Source organism: Lissotriton vulgaris, chromosome 5, assembly GCF_964263255.1.
Source record: "Lissotriton vulgaris chromosome 5, aLisVul1.2, whole genome shotgun sequence".
NCBI lineage: Eukaryota > Metazoa > Chordata > Amphibia > Caudata > Salamandridae > Lissotriton > Lissotriton vulgaris.
Window position 1 is genome coordinate 537,746,335 of NC_141693.1, and position 23,426 is coordinate 537,769,760.

The window sequence follows — 23,426 nt, forward strand, 5'->3', positions numbered from 1 at the left end:
ACAAAAGCTTGGCTCAGAGGATGACTTTCAATAGATCGCAGCGAGGTAGCTTCTCTGCTACTTACGAAACCCTGACCCAGATCGTCTACGAATGATTTAGCACCGGGTGCCCCACGAACATGCGCCTGATCAAACTCGGAGAAAAAGGACCATCGGCAAGGGGCTGAGAGGCAGGAGCGTCCCCGGGCCCCTGAGTGCCCCTGGCTGGCGGACCCCGGGATGCCTTCCGCCTCTAAGCATGGCCACACCTCATGGAAGTCTGCCTGATCAAACTCGGAGAAAAACGACCATCAAACCCTGATAAAAACAACCATCAACAAGGGGCTGAGAGGCAGAAGCGTCCACGGGCCCCTGGGGGCCCCTGGCGGGTGGGCCCCAGGACGACCTTCCCCTCTCTGCATGGCCAGACCTCACGGAGGTATGCCTGATCAAATTTGGAGAAAAACGACCATCGGCAAGGGGCTGAGAGGCAGGAGCGTCCCCGGGATCTTGGGGGCCCCTGGCAGGCAGGCCCCGGGATGCCTCCCCTCCTCTCAGCATGGCCGGACCTCATGGAAGTCTGCCTGATCAAACTTGGAAAAAAACAACCATCGAACTCGGAGAAAAACAACCATCGGCAAGGGGCCAAGAGGCAGAAGTGTCCACGGGCCCCTGGGGGCCCCTGGCAGGCGGTCCCCAGGACACCTTCCCCCCCTCAGCATGGCCAGACCTCACGGAGGTCTGTGCCTGATCAAACTCGGAGAAAACGGACCATCGACAAGGGGCCGAGAGGCAGGATTGTTCCTGGGCCCCTGGGGGCCCCTGGCAGGCGGGCCCTGGAACGCCTTGCCCCTCTCAGCATGGCCAGACCTCACGGAGGTATGCCTGATCGAACTCGGAGAAAAACGACCATCGGCAAGGGGCTGAGAGGCAGAAGCGTCCCCGGGCCCCTGGGGGCCCCTGGCTGGTCGGCCCCGGGACGCCTTCCCCCTCTCAGCATGGCCAGACCTCATGGAAGTCTGCCTCATCAAACTCTTAGAAAAACGACCATCGAACCCTGATAAAAACGACCATCGGCAAGGGGCTGAGAGGCAGAAGCGTCCCCGGGCCCCTGGGGGCCCCTGGCGGGTTGGCCCTGGGAGGCCTTCCCCCTCTCAGCATGGCCAGACCTCACGGAGGTATGCCTGATCGAACTCGGAGAAAAACGACCATCGGCAAGGGGCTGAGAGGCAGAAGCGTCCCCGGGCCCCCGGGGGCCCCTGGGGGGTGGGTCCCGGGACGCCTTCCCCCTCTCAGCATGGCCAGACCTCATGGAAGTCTGCCTGATCAAACTCGGAGAAAAACTACCATCGAACTCGGAGAAAAACAAACATCGGCAAGGGGCTGAGAGGCAGAAGCTTCCCCGGGCCCCTGGGGGCCCCTGGCAGGTGGGCCCTGGGACGCCTTTCCCCTCTCAGCATGGCCAGACCTCATGGAAGTCTGCCTGATCAAACTCGGAGAAAAACAACCATCGAACTCGGAGAAAAACGACCATCGGCAAGGGGCTGAGAGGCAGAAGCGTCCCCGGGCCCCTGGGGGTCCCTGGCAGCCCCCGGGACGCGATTCCCCTCTCAGCATGGCCAGACCTCACGGAGGTATACCTGATCGAACTCGGAGAAAAACGACCATCGGCAAGGGGCTTAGAGGCAGAAGCGTCCCCGGGCCCCTGGGGGCCCCTGGCGGGTGGGCCCCGGGACGCTTCCCCCCTCTCAGCATGGCCAGACCTCATGGAAGTCTGCCTGATCAAACTCGGAGAAAAATGACCATCGAACTCGGAGAAAAACGACCATCGGCAAGGGGCTGAGAGGCAGAAGCGTCCCCGGGCCCCTGGGGGCCCCTGGCAGGCGGGCCCCAGGACGCCTTTTCCCTCTCAGCAAGGCCAGACCTCACAGAGGTATGCCTGATCAAACTCGGAGAAAAACGACCATCGGCAAGGGGCTGAGAGGCAGAAGCATCCCCGGGCCCCTGGGGGCCCCTGGCAGTTGGGCCCCGGGACGCATCCCCCCTCTCAGCATGGCCAGACCTCATGGAAGTCTGCCTGATCAAACTCGGAGAAAAACGACCATCGAACTCGGAGAAAAACGACCATCGGCAAGGGGCAGAGAGGCAGAAGCGTCCCTGGGCCCCTGGGGGCCCCTGGCAGGCGGGCCCCGGGACACCTTCCCCCTCAAACTCGGTGAAAAAGGACCATCGGCAATGGGCTGAGAGGCAAGAGTGTCCCCAGGACATGGGGGCCCCGGCGGGCAGGCCCCAGGGCTGCTTTCCCCTGATTCAGAATCTCCGGAGGTCTGACTGACCCTCTCCCTAGTAATCCGGAGGAACATTACCCCCCTTTCTTGTAATCTGTGCACTCGAGGTCACATAGGGGACCCAAGTGACGAACGAGCCCGACCTCCTGGAGCCCTGGCTGGGATCCGGGAGGCGAATGGCACCTCATCGGGACTTCCAGGGAAGTTCGGTCATCTGGTCGCCCCATAGGAAAGCATTGCGGTCGACCAGATGGCCGAGGGAATCGGGGCGACCAGATGAAAGAGGAGCCGTCTGGACACCCTGTGCCCCAACGAAGGAGTCAGCGGGCTCCGCGGCATGGCCGACCGGAGGCCCAGAGCCCCAAAGCCCCAGCTGGGCCCCAGCCATGGAGGCTCCCAGGGGGCCCCGACAGGCCCTCCGACCCGGGGCCCCCTGGCACTTTGACAAGCAGGGAGGACTGCCCGGGCACAACGGAACCCCGACCTGGGCTCTTGGCAGTGCAGCAGGCCGGGGGAAAGGGCCCAGGGCCCGAGCACCCAGCTCGGGGCTCTGGGGCTCCGGGGCTCTGTGCCTCCGGGCCTCCGGGGCTCTGGGGCTGCAGGGATGCAGGGCTCGGGGACTGCAGGGCTCCAAGGCTCGGGGGGCTGCAGGGCTCCGGGGCTGCAGGGCTGCAGGGCTCCAGGGCTCGGGGGCTCCAGGGCAGCAGGGCTGCAGGGTTCCGGGGCTCCATTGCTCCAGGGCTCCAGGCCTCCGGGGCTGCTGGGCTGCTGGGCTCCAAGGTTTCGGGCCTCCATGGCCCGGGACCCATGGAGCCCGTCCCGGGTACTTTCCCACTCTGCGGCCCGAAGGAGGGAGCCCCGAATGCCTGGGAGGTGCTGCCCGGGCATCGCTCATCTGGTCCCCAGCAGGGAACCACCAGCCCCGGGAGGGTGTTTGGGCATACCCCTGCACCTACTAATCCGGAGGAAAATTACCCCCCTTTCTTGTAATCTGTGCACTCGAGGTGACAGAGGGGACCCAGGGGCACAAAAGTGCCCAACCTCCTGGAGCCCAGGATGGGATCCGGGAGGCGAATGGCACCTCATAAGGACTTCCAGGGAAGTCCGGCCATCTAGTCGCCCCATAGGAAAGAATTGCGGCCGACCAGATGGCCGAGGCGAGAGGGGCGACCTGATGGCCGGGACCGAAAGGACGCCCATCTGCCTGCCTCGGGCCTGTAGGGCTCAGGAGCTGCAGGGCTCCGGGGCTCCGGGGCTGCAGGGCTCGGGGACTGCAGGGCTCCACGGCTCGGGGGTCTGCAGGGCTCCGGGGCTCCAGTGCTCCAAGGCTGCTGGGCTCCAGGGCAGCAGGGCTCCAGGGCTCCAGGGCCCAGGACCCATGGAGCCTATCCCGGGTACTTTGCCACTCTGCGGCCCGGAGGAGGGAGCCCCGGATGCCTGGGAGGTGTTCCCCGGGCATCGCCCATCTGGTCCCCAGCAAGGAACCACCAGACCTGGGAGGGTGTTTGGGCATACCCTTGCACCTACTAATCCGGAGGAAAATTACCCCCCTTTCTTGTAATATGTGCACTCGAGGTGACAGAGGGGACCCAGGGCACGAACGTGCCCGACCTCCTGGAGCCCTGGCTGGGATCCGGGAGGCGAATGGCATCTCATAGGGACTTCCAGGGAAGTCCGGCCATCTAGTCGCCCCATAGGAAAGCATTGCGGGCGACCAGATGGCCGTGGCGAGAGGGGCGACCAGATGGCCGGGACCGAAATGACGCCAATCTGCCTGCCCCGGGCCTTTAGGGCTCAGGAGCTGCAGGGCTCCAGGGCTCCGGGGCTCTGGGGCTCTGGGGCTGCAGGGATGCAGGGCTCGGGGACTGCAGGGCTCCACGGCTCGGGGGGCTGCAGGGCTCCAGGGCTCCAGGGCTTCAGGGCTCCAGGGCTCCAGGGCTGCAGGGCTCCAGGGCTCTGGGGCTTCAGGGCAGCAGGGCTCCAGGGCTCCGGGGCTCCGGGACCCATGGAGCCCGTCCCGGGTACTTTCCCACTCTGCGGCCCGGAGGAGGGAGCCCCGAATGCCTGTGAGGTGCTGCCCGGGCATCGCTCATCTGGTCCCCAGCAGGGAACCACCAGCCCCGGGAGGGTGTTTGGGCATACCCTTGCACCTACTAATCTGGAGGAAAATTACCCCCCTTTCTTGTAATCCGTGCACGCGAGGTGACAGAGGGGACCCAGGGCACAAAAGTGCCCGACCTCCTGGAGCCCAGGATGGGATCCGGGAGGCGAATGGCACCTCATAGGGACTTCCAGGGAAGTCCGGCCATCTAGTCGCCCCATAGGAAAGCATTGCGGGCGACCAGATGGCCGTGGCGAGAGGGGCGACCAGATGGCCGGGACCGAAATGACGCCAATCTGCCTGCCCCGGGCCTTTAGGGCTCAGGAGCTGCAGGGCTCCAGGGCTCCGGGGCTCCGGGGCCCTGGGGCTGCAGGGATGCAGGGCTCGGGGACTGCAGGGCTCCAAGGCTCGGGGGCTGCAGGGCTCCGGGGCTGCAGGGCTCCAGGGCTCCAGGGCTCCAGGGCTCCAGTGCTGCAGGGCTCCAGGGCTCTGGGGCTTCAGGGCAGCAGGGCTCCAGGGCTCCGGGGCTCCAGGGCCCGGGACCCATGGAGCCCGTCCCGGGTACTTTCCCACTCTGCGGCCCGGAGGAGGGAGCCCCGAATGCCTGGGAGGTGCTGCCCGGGCATCGCTCATCTGGTCCCCAGAAGGGACCACCAGCCCCGGGAGGGTGTTTGGGCATACCCTTGCACGTACTAATCCGGAGGAAAATTACCCCCCTTTCTTGTAATCCGTGCACTCGAGGTGACAGAGGGGACCCAGGGCACAAAAGTGCCCGACCTCCTGGAGCCCAGGATGGGATCCGGGAGGCGAATGGCACCTCATAGGGACTTCCAGGGAAGTCCGGCCATCTAGTCGCCCCATAGGAAAGAATTGCGGGCGACCAGATGGCCGAGGCGAGAGGGGCGACCTGATGCCCGGGACCGAAAGGACGCCAATCTGCCTGCCTCGGGCCTGTAGGGCTCAGGAGCTGCAGGGCTCCGGGGCTGCAGGGCTCGGGGACTGCAGGACTCCACGGCTCGGGAGGCTGCAGGGCTCCGGGGCTCCAGAGCTCCAGGGCTCCAGGGCTGCAGGGCTGCAGGGCTCCGGGGCTGCTGGGCTCCAGGGCAGCAGGGCTCCAGGGCTCCAGGGCCCAGGACCCATGGAGCCTTTCCCGGGTACTTTGCCACTCTGCGGCCCGGAGGAGGGAGCCCCGGATGCCTGGGAGGTGTTCCCGGGCATCGCCCATCTGGTCCCAAGCAGGGAACCACCAGACCTGGGAGGGTGTTTGGGCATACCCTTGCACCTACTAATCCGGAGGAAAATTACCCCCCTTTCTTGTAATCTGTGCACTCGAGGTGACAGAGGGGACCCAGGGCGCAAACGTGCCCGACCTCCTGGAGCCCTGTCTCGGATCCGGGAGGCGAATGGCATCTCATAGGGACTTCCAGGGAAATCCGGCCATCTAGTCGCCCCATAGGAAAGCATTGCGGGCGACCAGATGGCCGTGGCGAGAGGGGCGACCAGATGGTCGGGACCGAAATGACGCCAATCTGCCTGCCCCGGGCCTTTAGGGCTCAGGAGCTGCAGGGCTCCAGGGCTCCGGGGCTCCGGGGCTCTGGGGCTGCAGGGATGCAGGGCTCGGGGACTGCAGGGCTCCACGGCTCGGGGGGCTGCAGGGCTCCGGGGCTGCAGGGCTCCAGGGCTCCAGGGCTCCAGGGCTCCAGTGCTAAAGGGCTCCAGGGCTCTGGGGCTTCAGGGCAGCAGGGCTCCGGGGCTCCAGGGCCCGGGACCCATGGAGCCCGTCCCGGGTACTTTCCCACTCTGCGGCCCGGAGGAGGGAGCCCCGAATGCCTGGGAGGTGCTGCCCGGGCATCGCTCATCTGGTCCCCAGCAGGGACCACCAGCCCCGGGAGGGTGTTTGGGCATACCCTTGCACGTACTAATCCGGAGGAAAATTACCCCCCTTTCTTGTAATCCGTGCACTCGAGGTGACAGAGGGGACCCAGGGCACAAAAGTGCCCGACCTCCTGGAGCCCAGGATGGGATCCGGGAGGCGAATGGCACCTCATAGGGACTTCCAGGGAAGTCCGGCCATCTAGTCGCCCCATAGGAAAGAATAGCGGGCGACCAGATGGCCGAGGCGAGAGTGGCGACCTGATGGCCGGGACCGAAAGGACGCCAATCTGCCTGCCTCGGGCCTGTAGGGCTCAGGAGCTGCAGGGCTCCGGGGCTGCAGGGCTCGGGACTGCAGGTCTCCACGGCTCGGGGGCTGCAGGGCTCCGGGGCTCCAGGGCTCCAGGGCTCCAGGGCTCCAGGGCTCCAGGGCTGCAGGGCTCCGGGGCTCCAGGGCTGCTGGGCTCCAGGGCTCCAGGGCCCAGGACCCATGGAGCCTATCCCGGGTACTTTGCCACTCTGCGGCCCGGAGGAGGGAGCCCCGGATGCCTGGGAGGTGTTCCCCGGGCATCGCCCATATGGTCCCCAGCAGGGAACCACCAGACCTGGGAGGGTGTTTGGGCATACCCTTGCACCTACTAATCCGGAGGAAAATTACCCCCCTTTCTTGTAATCTGTGCACTCGAGGTGACAGAGGGGACCCAGGGCACGAACGTGCCCGACCTCCTGGAGCCCTGGCTGGGATCCGGGAGGCGAATGGCATCTCATAGGGACTTCCAGGGAAGTCCGGCCATCTAGTCGCCCCATAGGAAAGAATTGCGGGCGACCAGAAGGCCGAGGCGAGAGGGGCGACCTGATGGCCGGGACCGAAAGGACGCCAATCTGCCTGCCTCGGGCCTGTAGGGCTCAGGAGCTGCAGGGCTCCGGGGCTCCGGGGCTGCAGGGCTCGGGGACTGCAGGGCTCCACGGCTCGGGGGGCTGCAGGGCTCCGGGGCTCCAGGGCTCCAGGGCTCCAGGGCTCCAGGGCTGCAGGGCTCCGGGGCTGCTGTGCTCCAGGGCAGCAGGGCTCCAGGGCTCCAGGGCCCAGGACCCATGGAGCCTATCCCTGGTACTTTGCCACTCTGCGGCCCGGAGGAGGGAGCCCTTTATGCCTGGGAGGTGTTCCCCGGGCATCGCCCATCTGGTCCCCAGCAGGGAACTACCAGACCTGGGAGGGTGTTTGGGCATACCCTTGCACCTACTAATCCGGAGGAAAATTACCCCCCTTTCTTGTAATCCGTGCACTCGAGGTGACAGAGGGGACCCAGGGCACAAAAGTGCCCGACCTCCTGGAGCCCAGGATGGGATCCGGGAGGCGAATGGCACCTCATAGGGACTTCCAGGGTAGTCCGGCCATCTAGTCGCCCCATAGAAAAGAATTGCGGGCGACCTGATGGCCGGGACCGAAAGGACGCCAATCTGCCTGCCTCGGGCCTGTAGGGCTCAGGAGCTGCAGGGCTCCGGAGCTCCGGGGCTGCAGGGCTCGTGGACTGCAGGGCTCCACGGCTCGGGGGGCCGCAGGGCTTCGGGGCTCCAGGGCTCCAGGGCTGCAGGGCTGCAGGGCTCCGGGGCTGCTGGGCTCCAGGGCAGCAGGGCTCCAGGGCTCCAGGGCCCACTACCCATGGAGCCTATCCCGGGTACTTTGCCACTCTGCGCCCTGGAGGAGGGAGCCCCGGATGCCTGGGAGGTGTTCCCCGGGCATCGCCCATCTGGTCCCCAGCAGGGAACCACCAGACCTGGGAGGGTGTTTGGGCATACCCTTGCACCTACTAATCCGGAGGAAAATTACCCCCCTTTCTTGTAATCTGTGCACTCGAGGTGACAGAGGGGACCCAGGGCGCAAACGTGCCCGACCTCCTGGAGCCCTGTCTCGGATCCGGGAGGCGAATGGCATCTCATAGGGACTTCCAGGGAAATCTGGCCATCTAGTCGCCCCATAGGAAAGCATTGCGGGCGACCAGATGGCCGTGGCGAGAGGGGCGACCAGATGGCCGGGACCGAAATGACGCCAATCTGCCTGCCCCGGGCCTTTAGGGCTCAGGAGCTGCAGGGCTCCAGGGCTCCGGGGCTCCGGGGCCCTGGGGCCCTGGGGCTGCAGGGATGCAGGGCTCGGGGACTGCAGGGCTCCACGGCTCGGGGGGCTGCAGGGCTCCGGGGCTGCAGGGCTCCAGGGCTCCAGGGCTCCAGGGCTCCAGTGCTGCAGGGCTCCAGGGCTCTGGGGCTTCAGGGCAGCAGGGCTCCAGGGCTCCGGGGCTCTAGGGCCCGGGACCCATGGAGCCCGTCCCGGGTACTTTCCCACTCTGCGGCCCGGAGGAGGGAGCCCCGAATGCCTGGGAGGTGCTGCCCGGGCATCGCTCATCTGGTCCCCAGCAGGGACCACCAGCCCCGGGAGGGTGTTTGGGCATACCCTTGCACGTACTAATCCGGAGGAAAATTACCCCCCTTTCTTGTAATCCGTGCACTCGAGGTGACAGAGGGGACCCAGGGCACAAAAGTGCCCGACCTCCTGGAGCCCAGGATGGGATCCGGGAGGCGAATGGCACCTCATAGGGACTTCCAGGGAAGTCCGGCCATCTAGTCGCCCCATAGGAAAGAATTGCGGGTGACCAGATGGCCGAGGCGAGAGGGGCGACCTGATGCCCGGGACCGAAAGGACGCCAATCTGCCTGCCTCGGGCCTGTAGGGCTCAGGAGCTGCAGGGCTCCGGGGCTGCAGGGCTCGGGGAATGCAGGACTCCACGGCTCGGGGGGGCTGCAGGGCTCCGGGGCTCCAGAGCTCCAGGGCTGCAGGGCTCCGGGGCTGCTGGGCTCCAGGGCAGCAGTGCTCCAGGGCTCCAGGGCCCAGAACCCATGGAGCCTTTCCCGGGTACTTTGCCACTCTGCGGCCCGGAGGAGGGAGCCCCGGATGCCTGGGAGGTGTTCCCGGGCATCGCCCATCTGGTCCCCAGCAGGGAACAACCAGACCTGGGAGGGTGTTTGGGCATACCCTTGCACCTACTAATCCGGAGGAAAATTACCCCCCTTTCTTGTAATCTGTGCACTCGAGGTGACAGAGGGGACCCAGGGCGCAAACGTGCCCGACCTCCTGGAGCCCTGTCTCGGATCCGGGAGGCGAATGGCATCTCATAGGGACTTCCAGGGAAATCCGGTCATCTAGTCGCCCCATAGGAAAGCATTGCGGGTGACCAGATGGCCGTGGCGAGAGGGGCGATCAGATGGCCGGGACCGAAATGACGCCAATCTGCCTGCCCCGGGCCTTTAGGGCTCAGGAGCTGCAGGGTTCCAGGGCTCCGGGGCTCTGGGGCTGCAGGGATGCAGGGCTCGGGGACTGCAGGGCTCCACGGCTCGGGGGGCTGCAGGGCTCCGGGGCTGCAGGGCTCCAGGGCTCCAGTGCTAAAGGGCTCCAGGGCTCTGGGGCTTCAGGGCAGCAGGGCTCCAGGGCTCCGGGGCTCCAGGGCCCGGGACCCATGAAGCCCGTCCCGGGTACTTTCCCACTCTGCGGCCCGGAGGAGGGAGCCCCGAATGCCTGGGAGGTGCTGCCCGGGCATCGCTCATCTGGTCCCCAGCAGGGACCACCAGCCCCGGGAGGGTGTTTGGGCATACCCTTGCACGTACTAATCCGGAGGAAAATTACCCCCCTTTCTTGTAATCCGTGCACTCGAGGTGACAGAGGGGACCCAGGGCACAAAAGTACCCGACCTCCTGGAGCCCAGGATGGGATCCGGGAGGCGAATGGCACCTCATAGGGACTTCCAGGGAAGTCCGGCCATCTAGTCGCCCCATAGGAAAGCATTGCGGGCGACCAGATGGCCGTGGTGAGAGGGGCGACCTGATGGCCGGGACCGAAATGACACCAATCTGCCTGCCCCGGGCCTTTAGGGCTCAGGAGCTGCAGGGCTCCAGGGCTCCGGGGCTCTGGGGCTGCAGGGATGCAGGGCTCGGGGACTGCAGGGCTCCACGGCTCTGGGGGCTGCAGGGCTCCGGGGCTGCAGGGCTCCAGGGCTGCAGGGCTCCAGGGCTTCAGGGCAGCAGGGCTCCAGGGCTCCGGGGCTCCGGGGCTCCAGGGCCCAGGACCCATGGAGCCCGTCCCGGGTACTTTCCCACTCTGCGGCCCGGAGGAGGGAGCCCCGAATGCCTGGGAGGTGCTGCCCGGGCATCGCTCATCTGGTCCCCAGCAGGGAACCACCAGCCCCGGGAGGGTGTTTGGGCATACCCTTGCACCTACTAACCCGGAGGAAAATTACCCCCCTTTCTTGTAATCCGTGCACTCGAGGTGACAGAGGGGACCCAGGGCACAAAAGTGCCCGACCTCCTGGAGCCCAGGATGGGATCCGGGAGGCGAATGGCACCTCATAGGGACTTCCAGGGAAGTCCGGCCATCTAGTCCCCCTTATAGGAAAGAATTGCGGGCGACCAGATGGCAGAGGCGAGAGGGGCGACCTGATGGCCGGGACTGAAAGGACGCCAATCTGCCTGCCTCGGCCTGTAGGGCTCAGGAGCTGCAGGGCTCCGGAGCTCCGGGGCTGCAGGGCTCGGGGACTGCAGGGCTCCACGGCTCGGGGGGCTGCAGGGCTCCATGGCTCCAGGGCTCCAGGGCTCCAGGGCTCCAGGGCTGCAGGGCTCCGGGGCTGCTGGGCTCCAGGGCAGCAGGGCTCCAGGGCTCCAGGGCCCAGGACCCATGGAGCCTATCCCGGGTACTTTGCCACTCTGCGCCCTGGAGGAGGGAGCCCCGGATGCCTGGGAGGTGTTCCCCGGGCATCGCCCATCTGGTCCCCAGCAGGGAACCACCAGACCTGGGAGGGTGTTTGGGCATACCCTTGCACCTACTAATCCGGAGGAAAATTACCCCCCTTTCTTGTAATCTGTGCACTCGAGGTGACAGAGGGGACCCAGGGCGCAAACGTGCCCGACCTCCTGGAGCCCTGGCTCGGATCCTGGAGGCGAATGGCATCTCATAGGGACTTCCAGGGAAGTCCGGCCATCTAGTCGCCCCATAGAAAAGCATTTTGGGCGACCAGATGGCCGAGGCGAGAGGGGCGACCAGATGGCCGGGACCGAAATGACTCCAATCTGCCTGCCCCGGGCATGCAGGGCTCCGGGGCTGCAGGGCTCCTCGGGGGCCCAGGGATCCCGGGCTCCAGGGCTGCAGGGCTTCAGGGCTGCAGGGCTCCGGGGGGGCTCCTGGGCTCCAGGGGCTGTAGGGCTCCGGGGGCTCCAGGGCTCCGGGTGCTCCAGGGCTGCAGGGCTCCGGGGCTGCAGGGCTCCTCGGGGGCTGCAGGGCTCCTCGGGGGCTCCATGGCTCCCGGGCTCCGGGGCTGCAGGGCTGCAGGGCTGCAGGGCTCCAGGGGGGCTCCAGGGCTCCAGGGGCTGTAGTGCTCCGGGGGCTCCAGGGTTCCGGGGGCTCCAGGGCTGCAGGACGGAGGGGTATTGCCACACCACCAGGCCCTGCCGGATGGGGCTCAAGCCCCGGGCCTGCTCCCGGTCCCTGCTTCTGAAACCCTAGCCAGGCCGGAGAAAGAGCCTCCCTTGGCTCGGATGAACGCCTGGAACCTCGGCCGGCTTGCAGGACGGGGAAGCTCCAGCAAACCCATGGCCGGCCGTACGGAGCTCAAGCCCCGGGCCCGCTCCCGGTCCCTGCTTCCAAAACCCTAGCCAGGCCGGGGAGAGCCTCCCTTGGCCCTGATGAACGCCCGGAACCTCGGCCGGCTTGCGGGACGGGGAGGCTCCAGCAACCCCATAGCCTACCGGACGGAGCTCAAGCCCCGGGCCCGGTCCCTGCTTCCGAAACCCTAGCCAGCCCGGGGAGAGCCTCCCTTGGCCCCGATGAACGCCCGGAACCTCGGCCGGCTTGCAGGACGGAGCTCAGGCCCCAGGCCCAGCCTACCAACCCTAGCCGGGCCCGGGGAGAGCCTCCCGGTGGACCCCCCTGTCCCCAGCACCCAGACCCTGGGCCGGAACCAAGGAGGGTTAAGCCCAGGCCACGTCCTCTCCCCGACGGCCTGCCCGGGGAGCCCATTTTTGTTGACTATTAAGCCCCCACATAGTGGGGGCTTACAGAACCTAGGGGAAGGACAAAAGTTGGAGTTAGCCCGGCCGCCAGCCCGCAGGGCCATCTGGTCGCCCAGCCCACAGGGCCATCTGGTCACCCTGCCCGCAGGGCAATCTGGTTGCGCAGCCAGGCAGCCAGATGACCCAGGACGACCCAGCGCCCGGATGGCCTGGGAGGATGCTGTACCCAGTCGCCCTTGCAGTCCAGCGAGGGTGGCCAGGCGCTGCTGCTGTTTGCCTCCCTGCTCGACTTGCCCATGCAGCAGTGGGAAGCGGAGGCCCGGCCGGCGGCGGCCCAGGCCATCTGGTCACCCTGCTGACCCGCAAGGGAAGGTGTGGCCCCCATCCCCGCACCCCGGTGGGGCAGGGATGGGAGGGGGAGGCCCCCCTGCCGAAGGGCACGTGGTGGAGGCAGCCTCCCACAGGCCCACGTTACCCCTCCGCATCCCTCCCGCCGGCCAGGCGGCAGAGGGACCCACCCCTGGGTGTGATGGAGGGAGGCTTCCACGGGCGCCCACGCACGGAAAGAGACAAAAGCTTGGCTCAGAGGATGACTTTCAATAGATCGCAGCGAGGTAGCTTCTCTGCTACTTACGAAACCCTGACCCAGATCGTCTACGAATGATTTAGCACCGGGTGCCCCACGAACATGCGCCTGATCAAACTCGGAGAAAAAGGACCATCGGCAAGGGGCTGAGAGGCAGGAGCGTCCCCGGGCCCCTGAGTGCCCCTGGCTGGCGGACCCCGGGATGCCTTCCGCCTCTAAGCATGGCCACACCTCATGGAAGTCTGCCTGATCAAACTCGGAGAAAAACGACTATCAAACCCTGATAAAAACAACCATCAACAAGGGGCCGAGAGGCAGAAGCGTCCACGGGCCCCTGGGGGCCCCTGGCGGGTGGGCCCCAGGACGACCTTCCCCTCTCTGCATGGCCAGACCTCACGGAGGTATGCCTGATCAAATTTGGAGAAAAACGACCATCGGCAAGGGGCTGAGAGGCAGGAGCGTCCCCGGGATCTTGGGGGCCCCTGGCAGGCAGGCCCCGGGATGCCTCCCCTCCTCTCAGCATGGCCGGACCTCATGGAAGTCTGCCTGATCAAACTTGGAAAAAAACAACCATCGAACTCGGAGAAAAACAACCATCGGCAAGGGGCCAAGAGGCAGAAGTGTCCACGGGCCCCTGGGGGCCCCTGGCAGGCGGTCCCCAGGACACCTTCCCCCCCTCAGCATGGCCAGACCTCACGGAGGTCTGTGCCTGATCAAACTCGGAGAAAACGGACCATCGACAAGGGGCCGAGAGGCAGGATTGTTCCTGGGCCCCTGGGGGCCCCTGGCAGGCGGGCCCTGGAACGCCTTGCCCCTCTCAGCATGGCCAGACCTCACGGAGGTATGCCTGATCGAACTCGGAGAAAAACGACCATCGGCAAGGGGCTGAGAGGCAGAAGCGTCCCCGGGCCCCTGGGGGCCCCTGGCTGGTCGGCCCCGGGACGCCTTCCCCCTCTCAGCATGGCCAGACCTCATGGAAGTCTGCCTCATCAAACTCTTAGAAAAACGACCATCGAACCCTGATAAAAACGACCATCGGCAAGGGGCTGAGAGGCAGAAGCGTCCCCGGGCCCCTGGGGGCCCCTGGCGGGTTGGCCCTGGGAGGCCTTCCCCCTCTCAGCATGGCCAGACCTCACGGAGGTATGCCTGATCGAACTCGGAGAAAAACGACCATCGGCAAGGGGCTGAGAGGCAGAAGCGTCCCCGGGCCCCCGGGGGCCCCTGGGGGGTGGGTCCCGGGACGCCTTCCCCCTCTCAGCATGGCCAGACCTCATGGAAGTCTGCCTGATCAAACTCGGAGAAAAACTACCATCGAACTCGGAGAAAAACAAACATCGGCAAGGGGCTGAGAGGCAGAAGCTTCCCCGGGCCCCTGGGGGCCCCTGGCAGGTGGGCCCTGGGACGCCTTTCCCCTCTCAGCATGGCCAGACCTCATGGAAGTCTGCCTGATCAAACTCGGAGAAAAACAACCATCGAACTCGGAGAAAAACGACCATCGGCAAGGGGCTGAGAGGCAGAAGCGTCCCCGGGCCCCTGGGGGTCCCTGGCAGCCCCCGGGACGCGATTCCCCTCTCAGCATGGCCAGACCTCACGGAGGTATACCTGATCGAACTCGGAGAAAAACGACCATCGGCAAGGGGCTTAGAGGCAGAAGCGTCCCCGGGCCCCTGGGGGCCCCTGGCGGGTGGGCCCCGGGACGCTTCCCCCCTCTCAGCATGGCCAGACCTCATGGAAGTCTGCCTGATCAAACTCGGAGAAAAATGACCATCGAACTCGGAGAAAAACGACCATCGGCAAGGGGCTGAGAGGCAGAAGCGTCCCCGGGCCCCTGGGGGCCCCTGGCAGGCGGGCCCCAGGACGCCTTTTCCCTCTCAGCAAGGCCAGACCTCACAGAGGTATGCCTGATCAAACTCGGAGAAAAACGACCATCGGCAAGGGGCTGAGAGGCAGAAGCATCCCCGGGCCCCTGGGGGCCCCTGGCAGTTGGGCCCCGGGACGCATCCCCCCTCTCAGCATGGCCAGACCTCATGGAAGTCTGCCTGATCAAACTCGGAGAAAAACGACCATCGAACTCGGAGAAAAACGACCATCGGCAAGGGGCAGAGAGGCAGAAGCGTCCCTGGGCCCCTGGGGGCCCCTGGCAGGCGGGCCCCGGGACACCTTCCCCCTCAAACTCGGTGAAAAAGGACCATCGGCAATGGGCTGAGAGGCAAGAGTGTCCCCAGGACATGGGGGCCCTGGCGGGCAGGCCCCAGGGCTGCTTTCCCCTGATTCAGAATCTCCGGAGGTCTGACTGACCCTCTCCCTAGTAATCCGGAGGAACATTACCCCCCTTTCTTGTAATCTGTGCACTCGAGGTCACATAGGGGACCCAAGCGACGAACGAGCCCGACCTCCTGGAGCCCTGGCTGGGATCCGGGAGGCGAATGGCACCTCATCGGGACTTCCAGGGAAGTTCGGTCATCTGGTCGCCCCATAGGAAAGCATTGCGGTCGACCAGATGGCCGAGGGAATCGGGGCGACCAGATGAAAGAGAAGCCGTCTGGACACCCTGTGCCCCAACGAAGGAGTCAGCGGGCTCCGCGGCATGGCAGACCGGAGGCCCAGAGCCCCAAAGCCCCAGCTGGGCCCCAGCCATGGAGGCTCCCAGGGGGCCCCGACAGGCCCTCCGACCCGGGGCCCCCTGGCACTTTGACAAGCAGGGAGGACTGCCCGGGCACAACGGAACCCCGACCTGGGCTCTTGGCAGTGCAGCAGGCCGGGGGACAGGGCCCAGGGCCCGAGCACCCAGCTCGGGGCTCTGGGGCTCCGGGGCTCTGTGCCTCCGGGCCTCCGGGGCTCTGGGGCTGCAGGGATGCAGGGCTCGGGGACTGCAGGGCTCCAAGGCTCGGGGGGCTGCAGGGCTCCGGGGCTGCAGGGCTGCAGGGCTCCAGGGCTCGGGGGCTCCAGGGCAGCAGGGCTGCAGGGTTCCGGGGCTCCATTGCTCCAGGGCTCCAGGCCTCCGGGGCTGCTGGGCTGCTGGGCTCCAAGGTTTCGGGCCTCCATGGCCCGGGACCCATGGAGCCCGTCCCGGGTACTTTCCCACTCTGCGGCCCGAAGGAGGGAGCCCCGAATGCCTGGGAGGTGCTGCCCGGGCATCGCTCATCTGGTCCCCAGCAGGGAACCACCAGCCCCGGGAGGGTGTTTGGGCATACCCCTGCACCTACTAATCCGGAGGAAAATTACCCCCCTTTTTTGTAATCTGTGCACTCGAGGTGACAGAGGGGACCCAGGGGCACAAAAGTGCCCAACCTCCTGGAGCCCAGGATGGGATCCGGGAGGCGAATGGCACCTCATAAGGACTTCCAGGGAAGTCCGGCCATCTAGTCGCCCCATAGGAAAGAATTGCGGCCGACCAGATGGCCGAGGCGAGAGGGGCGACCTGATGGCCGGGACCGAAAGGACGCCCATCTGCCTGCCTCGGGCCTGTAGGGCTCAGGAGCTGCAGGGCTCCGGGGCTCCGGGGCTGCAGGGCTCGGGGACTGCAGGGCTCCACGGCTCGGGGGTCTGCAGGGCTCCGGGGCTCCAGTGCTCCAAGGCTGCTGGGCTCCAGGGCAGCAGGGCTCCAGGGCTCCAGGGCCCAGGACCCATGGAGCCTATCCCGGGTACTTTGCCACTCTGCGGCCCGGAGGAGGGAGCCCCGGATGCCTGGGAGGTGTTCCCCGGGCATCGCCCATCTGGTCCCCAGCAAGGAACCACCAGACCTGGGAGGGTGTTTGGGCATACCCTTGCACCTACTAATCCGGAGGAAAATTACCCCCCTTTCTTGTAATATGTGCACTCGAGGTGACAGAGGGGACCCAGGGCACGAACGTGCCCGACCTCCTGGAGCCCTGGCTGGGATCCGGGAGGCGAATGGCATCTCATAGGGACTTCCAGGGAAGTCCGGCCATCTAGTCGCCCCATAGGAAAGCATTGCGGGCGACCAGATGGCCATGGCGAGAGGGGCGACCAGATGGCCGGGACCGAAATGACGCCAATCTGCCTGCCCCGGGCCTTTAGGGCTCAGGAGCTGCAGGGCTCCAGGGCTCCGGGGCTCTGGGGCTCTGGGGCTGCAGGGATGCAGGGCTCGGGGACTGCAGGGCTCCACGGCTCGGGGGGCTGCAGGGCTCCAGGGCTCCAGGGCTTCAGGGCTCCAGGGCTCCAGGGCTGCAGGGCTCCAGGGCTCTGGGGCTTCAGGGCAGCAGGGCTCCAGGGCTCCGGGGCTCCGGGACCCATGGAGCCCGTCCCGGGTACTTTCCCACTCTGCGGCCCGGAGGAGGGAGCCCCGAATGCCTGTGAGGTGCTGCCCGGGCATCGCTCATCTGGTCCCCAGCAGGGAACCACCAGCCCCGGGAGGGTGTTTGGGCATACCCTTGCACCTACTAATCTGGAGGAAAATTACCCCCCTTTCTTGTAATCCGTGCACGCGAGGTGACAGAGGGGACCCAGGGCACAAAAGTGCCCGACCTCCTGGAGCCCAGGATGGGATCCGGGAGGCGAATGGCACCTCATAGGGACTTCCAGGGAAGTCCGGCCATCTAGTCGCCCCATAGGAAAGCATTGCGGGCGACCAGATGGCCGTGGCGAGAGGGGCGACCAGATGGCCGGGACCGAAATGACGCCAATCTGCCTGCCCCGGGCCTTTAGGGCTCAGGAGCTGCAGGGCTCCAGGGCTCCGGGGCTCCGGGGCCCTGGGGCTGCAGGGATGCAGGGCTCGGGGACTGCAGGGCTCCACGGCTCGGGGGCTGCAGGGCTCCGGGGCTGCAGGGCTCCAGGGCTCCAGGGCTCCAGGGCTCCAGTGCTGCAGGGCTCCAGGGCTCTGGGGCTTCAGGGCAGCAGGGCTCCAGGGCTCCGGGGCTCCAGGGCCCGGGACCCATGGAGCCCGTCCCGGGTACTTTCCCACTCTGCGGCCCGGAGGAGGGAGCCCCGAATGCCTGGGAGGTGCTGCCCGGGCATCGCTCATCTGGTCCCCAGAAGGGACCACCAGCCCCGGGAGGGTGTTTGGGCATACCCTTGCACGTACTAATCCGGAGGAAAATTACCCCCCTTTCTTGTAATCCGTGCACTCGAGGTGACAGAGGGGACCCAGGGCACAAAAGTGCCCGACCTCCTGGAGCCCAGGATGGGATCCGGGAGGCGAATGGCACCTCATAGGGACTTCCAGGGAAGTCCGGCCATCTAGTCGCCCCATAGGAAAGAATTGCGGGCGACCAGATGGCCGAGGCGAGAGGGGCGACCTGATGCCCGGGACCGAAAGGTCGCCAATCTGCCTGCCTCGGGCCTGTAGGGCTCAGGAGCTGCAGGGCTCCGGGGCTGCAGGGCTCGGGGACTGCAGGACTCCACGGCTCGGGAGGCTGCAGGGCTCCGGGGCTCCAGGGCTGCAGGGCTGCAGGGCTCCGGGGCTGCTGGGCTCCAGGGCAGCAGGGCTCCAGGGCTCCAGGGCCCAGGACCCATGGAGCCTTTCCCGGGTACTTTGCCACTCTGCGGCCCGGAGGAGGGAGCCCCGGATGCCTGGGAGGTGTTCCCGGGCATCGCCCATCTGGTCCCAAGCAGGGAACCACCAGACCTGGGAGGGTGTTTGGGCATACCCTTGCACCTACTAATCCGGAGGAAAATTACCCCCCTTTCTTGTAATCTGTGCACTCGAGGTGACAGAGGGGACCCAGGGCGCAAACGTGCCCGACCTCCTGGAGCCCTGTCTCGGATCCGGGAGGCGAATGGCATCTCATAGGGACTTCCAGGGAAATCCGGCCATCTAGTCGCCCCATAGGAAAGCATTGCGGGCGACCAGATGGCCGTGGCGAGAGGGGCGACCAGATGGTCGGGACCGAAATGACGCCAATCTGCCTGCCCCGGGCCTTTAGGGCTCAGGAGCTGCAGGGCTCCAGGGCTCCGGGGCTCCGGGGCTCTGGGGCTGCAGGGATGCAGGGCTCGGGGACTGCAGGGCTCCACGGCTCGGGGGGCTGCAGGGCTCCGGGGCTGCAGGGCTCCAGGGCTCCAGGGCTCCAGGGCTCCAGTGCTAAAGGGCTCCAGGGCTCTGGGGCTTCAGGGCAGCAGGGCTCCAGGGCTCCGGGGCTCCAGGGCCCGGGACCCATGGAGCCCGTCCCGGGTACTTTCCCACTCTGCGGCCCGGAGGAGGGAGCCCCGAATGCCTGGGAGGTGCTGCCCGGGCATCGCTCATCTGGTCCCCAGCAGGGACCACCAGCCCCGGGAGGGTGTTTGGGCATACCCTTGCACGTACTAATCCGGAGGAAAATTACCCCCCTTTCTTGTAATCCGTGCACTCGAGGTGACAGAGGGGACCCAGGGCACAAAAGTGCCCGACCTCCTGGAGCCCAGGATGGGATCCGGGAGGCGAATGGCACCTCATAGGGACTTCCAGGGAAGTCCGGCCATCTAGTCGCCCCATAGGAAAGAATAGCGGGCGACCAGATGGCCGAGGCGAGAGTGGCGACCTGATGGCCGGGACCGAAAGGACGCCAATCTGCCTGCCTCGGGCCTGTAGGGCTCAGGAGCTGCAGGGCTCCGGGGCTGCAGGGCTCGGGACTGCAGGTCTCCACGGCTCGGGGGCTGCAGGGCTCCGGGGCTCCAGGGCTCCAGGGCTCCAGGGCTCCAGGGCTCCAGGGCTGCAGGGCTCCGGGGCTCCAGGGCTGCTGGGCTCCAGGGCAGCAGGGCTCCAGGGCCCAGGACCCATGGAGCCTATCCCGGGTACTTTGCCACTCTGCGGCCCGGAGGAGGGAGCCCCGGATGCCTGGGAGGTGTTCCCCGGGCATCGCCCATATGGTCCCCAGCAGGGAACCACCAGACCTGGGAGGGTGTTTGGGCATACCCTTGCACCTACTAATCCGGAGGAAAATTACCCCCCTTTCTTGTAATCTGTGCACTCGAGGTGACAGAGGGGACCCAGGGCACGAACGTGCCCGACCTCCTGGAGCCCTGGCTGGGATCCGGGAGGCGAATGGCATCTCATAGGGACTTCCAGGGAAGTCCGGCCATCTAGTCGCCCCATAGGAAAGAATTGCGGGCGACCAGAAGGCCGAGGCGAGAGGGGCGACCTGATGGCCGGGACCGAAAGGACGCCAATCTGCCTGCCTCGGGCCTGTAGGGCTCAGGAGCTGCAGGGCTCCGGGGCTCCGGGGCTGCAGGGCTCGGGGACTGCAGGGCTCCACGGCTCGGGGGGCTGCAGGGCTCCGGGGCTCCAGGGCTCCAGGGCTCCAGGGCTCCAGGGCTGCAGGGCTCCGGGGCTGCTGTGCTCCAGGGCAGCAGGGCTCCAGGGCTCCAGGGCCCAGGACCCATGGAGCCTATCCCTGGTACTTTGCCACTCTGCGGCCCGGAGGAGGGAGCCCTTTATGCCTGGGAGGTGTTCCCCGGGCATCGCCCATCTGGTCCCCAGCAGGGAACTACCAGACCTGGGAGGGTGTTTGGGCATACCCTTGCACCTACTAATCCGGAGGAAAATTACCCCCCTTTCTTGTAATCCGTGCACTCGAGGTGACAGAGGGGACCCAGGGCACAAAAGTGCCCGACCTCCTGGAGCCCAGGATGGGATCCGGGAGGCGAATGGCACCTCATAGGGACTTCCAGGGTAGTCCGGCCATCTAGTCGCCCTATAGAAAAGAATTGCGGGCGACCAGATGGCCGAGGCGAGAGTGGCGACCTGATGGCCGGGACCGAAAGGACGCCAATCTGCCTGCCTCGGGCCTGTAGGGCTCAGGAGCTGCAGGGCTCCGGGGCTGCAGGGCTCGGGACTGCAGGTCTCCACGGCTCGGGGGCTGCAGGGCTCCGGGGCTCCAGGGCTCCAGGGCTCCAGGGCTCCAGGGCTGCAGGGCTCCGGGGCTCCAGGGCTGCTGGGCTCCAGGGCAGCAGGGCTCCAGGGCCCAGGACCCATGGAGCCTATCCCGGGTACTTTGCCACTCTGCGGCCCGGAGGAGGGAGCCCCGGATGCCTGGGAGGTGTTCCCCGGGCATCGCCCATATGGTCCCCAGCAGGGAACCACCAGACCTGGGAGGGTGTTTGGGCATACCCTTGCACCTACTAATCCGGAGGAAAATTACCCCCCTTTCTTGTAATCTGTGCACTCGAGGTGACAGAGGGGACCCAGGGCACGAACGTGCCCGACCTCCTGGAGCCCTGGCTGGGATCCGGGAGGCGAATGGCATCTCATAGGGACTTCCAGGGAAGTCCGGCCATCTAGTCGCCCCATAGGAAAGAATTGCGGGCGACCAGAAGGCCGAGGCGAGAGGGGCGACCTGATGGCCGGGACCGAAAGGACGCCAATCTGCCTGCCTCGGGCCTGTAGGGCTCAGGAGCTGCAGGGCTCCGGGGCTCCGGGGCTGCAGGGCTCGGGGACTGCAGGGCTCCACGGCTCGGGGGGCTGCAGGGCTCCGGGGCTCCAGGGCTCCAGGGCTCCAGGGCTCCAGGGCTGCAGGGCTCCGGGGCTGCTGTGCTCCAGGGCAGCAGGGCTCCAGGGCTCCAGGGCCCAGGACCCATGGAGCCTATCCCTGGTACTTTGCCACTCTGCGGCCCGGAGGAGGGAGCCCTTTATGCCTGGGAGGTGTTCCCCGGGCATCGCCCATCTGGTCCCCAGCAGGGAACTACCAGACCTGGGAGGGTGTTTGGGCATACCCTTGCACCTACTAATCCGGAGGAAAATTACCCCCCTTTCTTGTAATCCGTGCACTCGAGGTGACAGAGGGGACCCAGGGCACAAAAGTGCCCGACCTCCTGGAGCCCAGGATGGGATCCGGGAGGCGAATGGCACCTCATAGGGACTTCCAGGGTAGTCCGGCCATCTAGTCGCCCCATAGAAAAGAATTGCGGGCGACCAGATGGCCGAGGCGAGAGGGGCGACCTGATGGCCGGGACCGAAAGGACGCCAATCTGCCTGCCTCGGGCCTGTAGGGCTCAGGAGCTGCAGGGCTCCGGAGCTCCGGGGCTGCAGGGCTCGGGGACTGCAGGGCTCCACGGCTCGGGGGGCCGCAGGGCTTCGGGGCTCCAGGGCTCCAGGGCTGCAGGGCTGCAGGGCTCCGGGGCTGCTGGGCTCCAGGGCAGCAGGGCTCCAGGGCTCCAGGGCCCAGGACCCATGGAGCCTATCCCGGGTACTTTGCCACTCTGCGCCCTGGAGGAGGGAGCCCCGGATGCCTGGGAGGTGTTCCCCGGGCATCGCCCATCTGGTCCCCAGCAGGGAACCACCAGACCTGGGAGGGTGTTTGGGCATACCCTTGCACCTACTAATCCGGAGGAAAATTACCCCCCTTTCTTGTAATCTGTGCACTCGAGGTGACAGAGGGGACCCAGGGCGCAAACGTGCCCGACCTCCTGGAGCCCTGTCTCGGATCCGGGAGGCGAATGGCATCTCATAGGGACTTCCAGGGAAATCCGGCCATCTAGTCGCCCCATAGGAAAGCATTGCGGGCGACCAGATGGCCGTGGCGAGAGGGGCGACCAGATGGCCGGGACCGAAATGACGCCAATCTGCCTGCCCCGGGCCTTTAGGGCTCAGGAGCTGCAGGGCTCCAGGGCTCCGGGGCTCCGGGGCCCTGGGGCCCTGGGGCTGCAGGGATGCAGGGCTCGGGGACTGCAGGGCTCCACGGCTCGGGGGGCTGCAGGGCGCCGGGGCTGCAGGGCTCCAGGGCTCCAGGGCTCCAGGGCTCCAGTGCTGCAGGGCTCCAGGGCTCTGGGGCTTCAGGGCAGCAGGGCTCCAGGGCTCCGGGGCTCTAGGGCCCGGGACCCATGGAGCCCGTCCCGGGTACTTTCCCACTCTGCGGCCCGGAGGAGGGAGCCCCGAATGCCTGGGAGGTGCTGCCCGGGCATCGCTCATCTGGTCCCCAGCAGGGACCACCAGCCCCGGGAGGGTGTTTGGGCATACCCTTGCACGTACTAATCCGGAGGAAAATTACCCCCCTTTCTTGTAATCCGTGCACTCGAGGTGACAGAGGGGACCCAGGGCACAAAAGTGCCCGACCTCCTGGAGCCCAGGATGGGATCCGGGAGGCGAATGGCACCTCATAGGGACTTCCAGGGAAGTCCGGCCATCTAGTCGCCCCATAGGAAAGAATTGCGGGTGACCAGATGGCCGAGGCGAGAGGGGCGACCTGATGCCCGGGACCGAAAGGACGCCAATCTGCCTGCCTCGGGCCTGTAGGGCTCAGGAGCTGCAGGGCTCCGGGGCTGCAGGGCTCGGGGAATGCAGGACTCCACGGCTCGGGGGGCTGCAGGGCTCCGGGGCTCCAGAGCTCCAGGGCTGCAGGGCTCCGGGGCTGCTGGGCTCCAGGGCAGCAGTGCTCCAGGGCTCCAGGGCCCAGAACCCATGGAGCCTTTCCCGGGTACTTTGCCACTCTGCGGCCCGGAGGAGGGAGCCCCGGATGCCTGGGAGGTGTTCCCGGGCATCGCCCATCTGGTCCCCAGCAGGGAACAACCAGACCTGGGAGGGTGTTTGGGCATACCCTTGCACCTACTAATCCGGAGGAAAATTACCCCCCTTTCTTGTAATCTGTGTACTCGAGGTGACAGAGGGGACCCAGGGCGCAAAC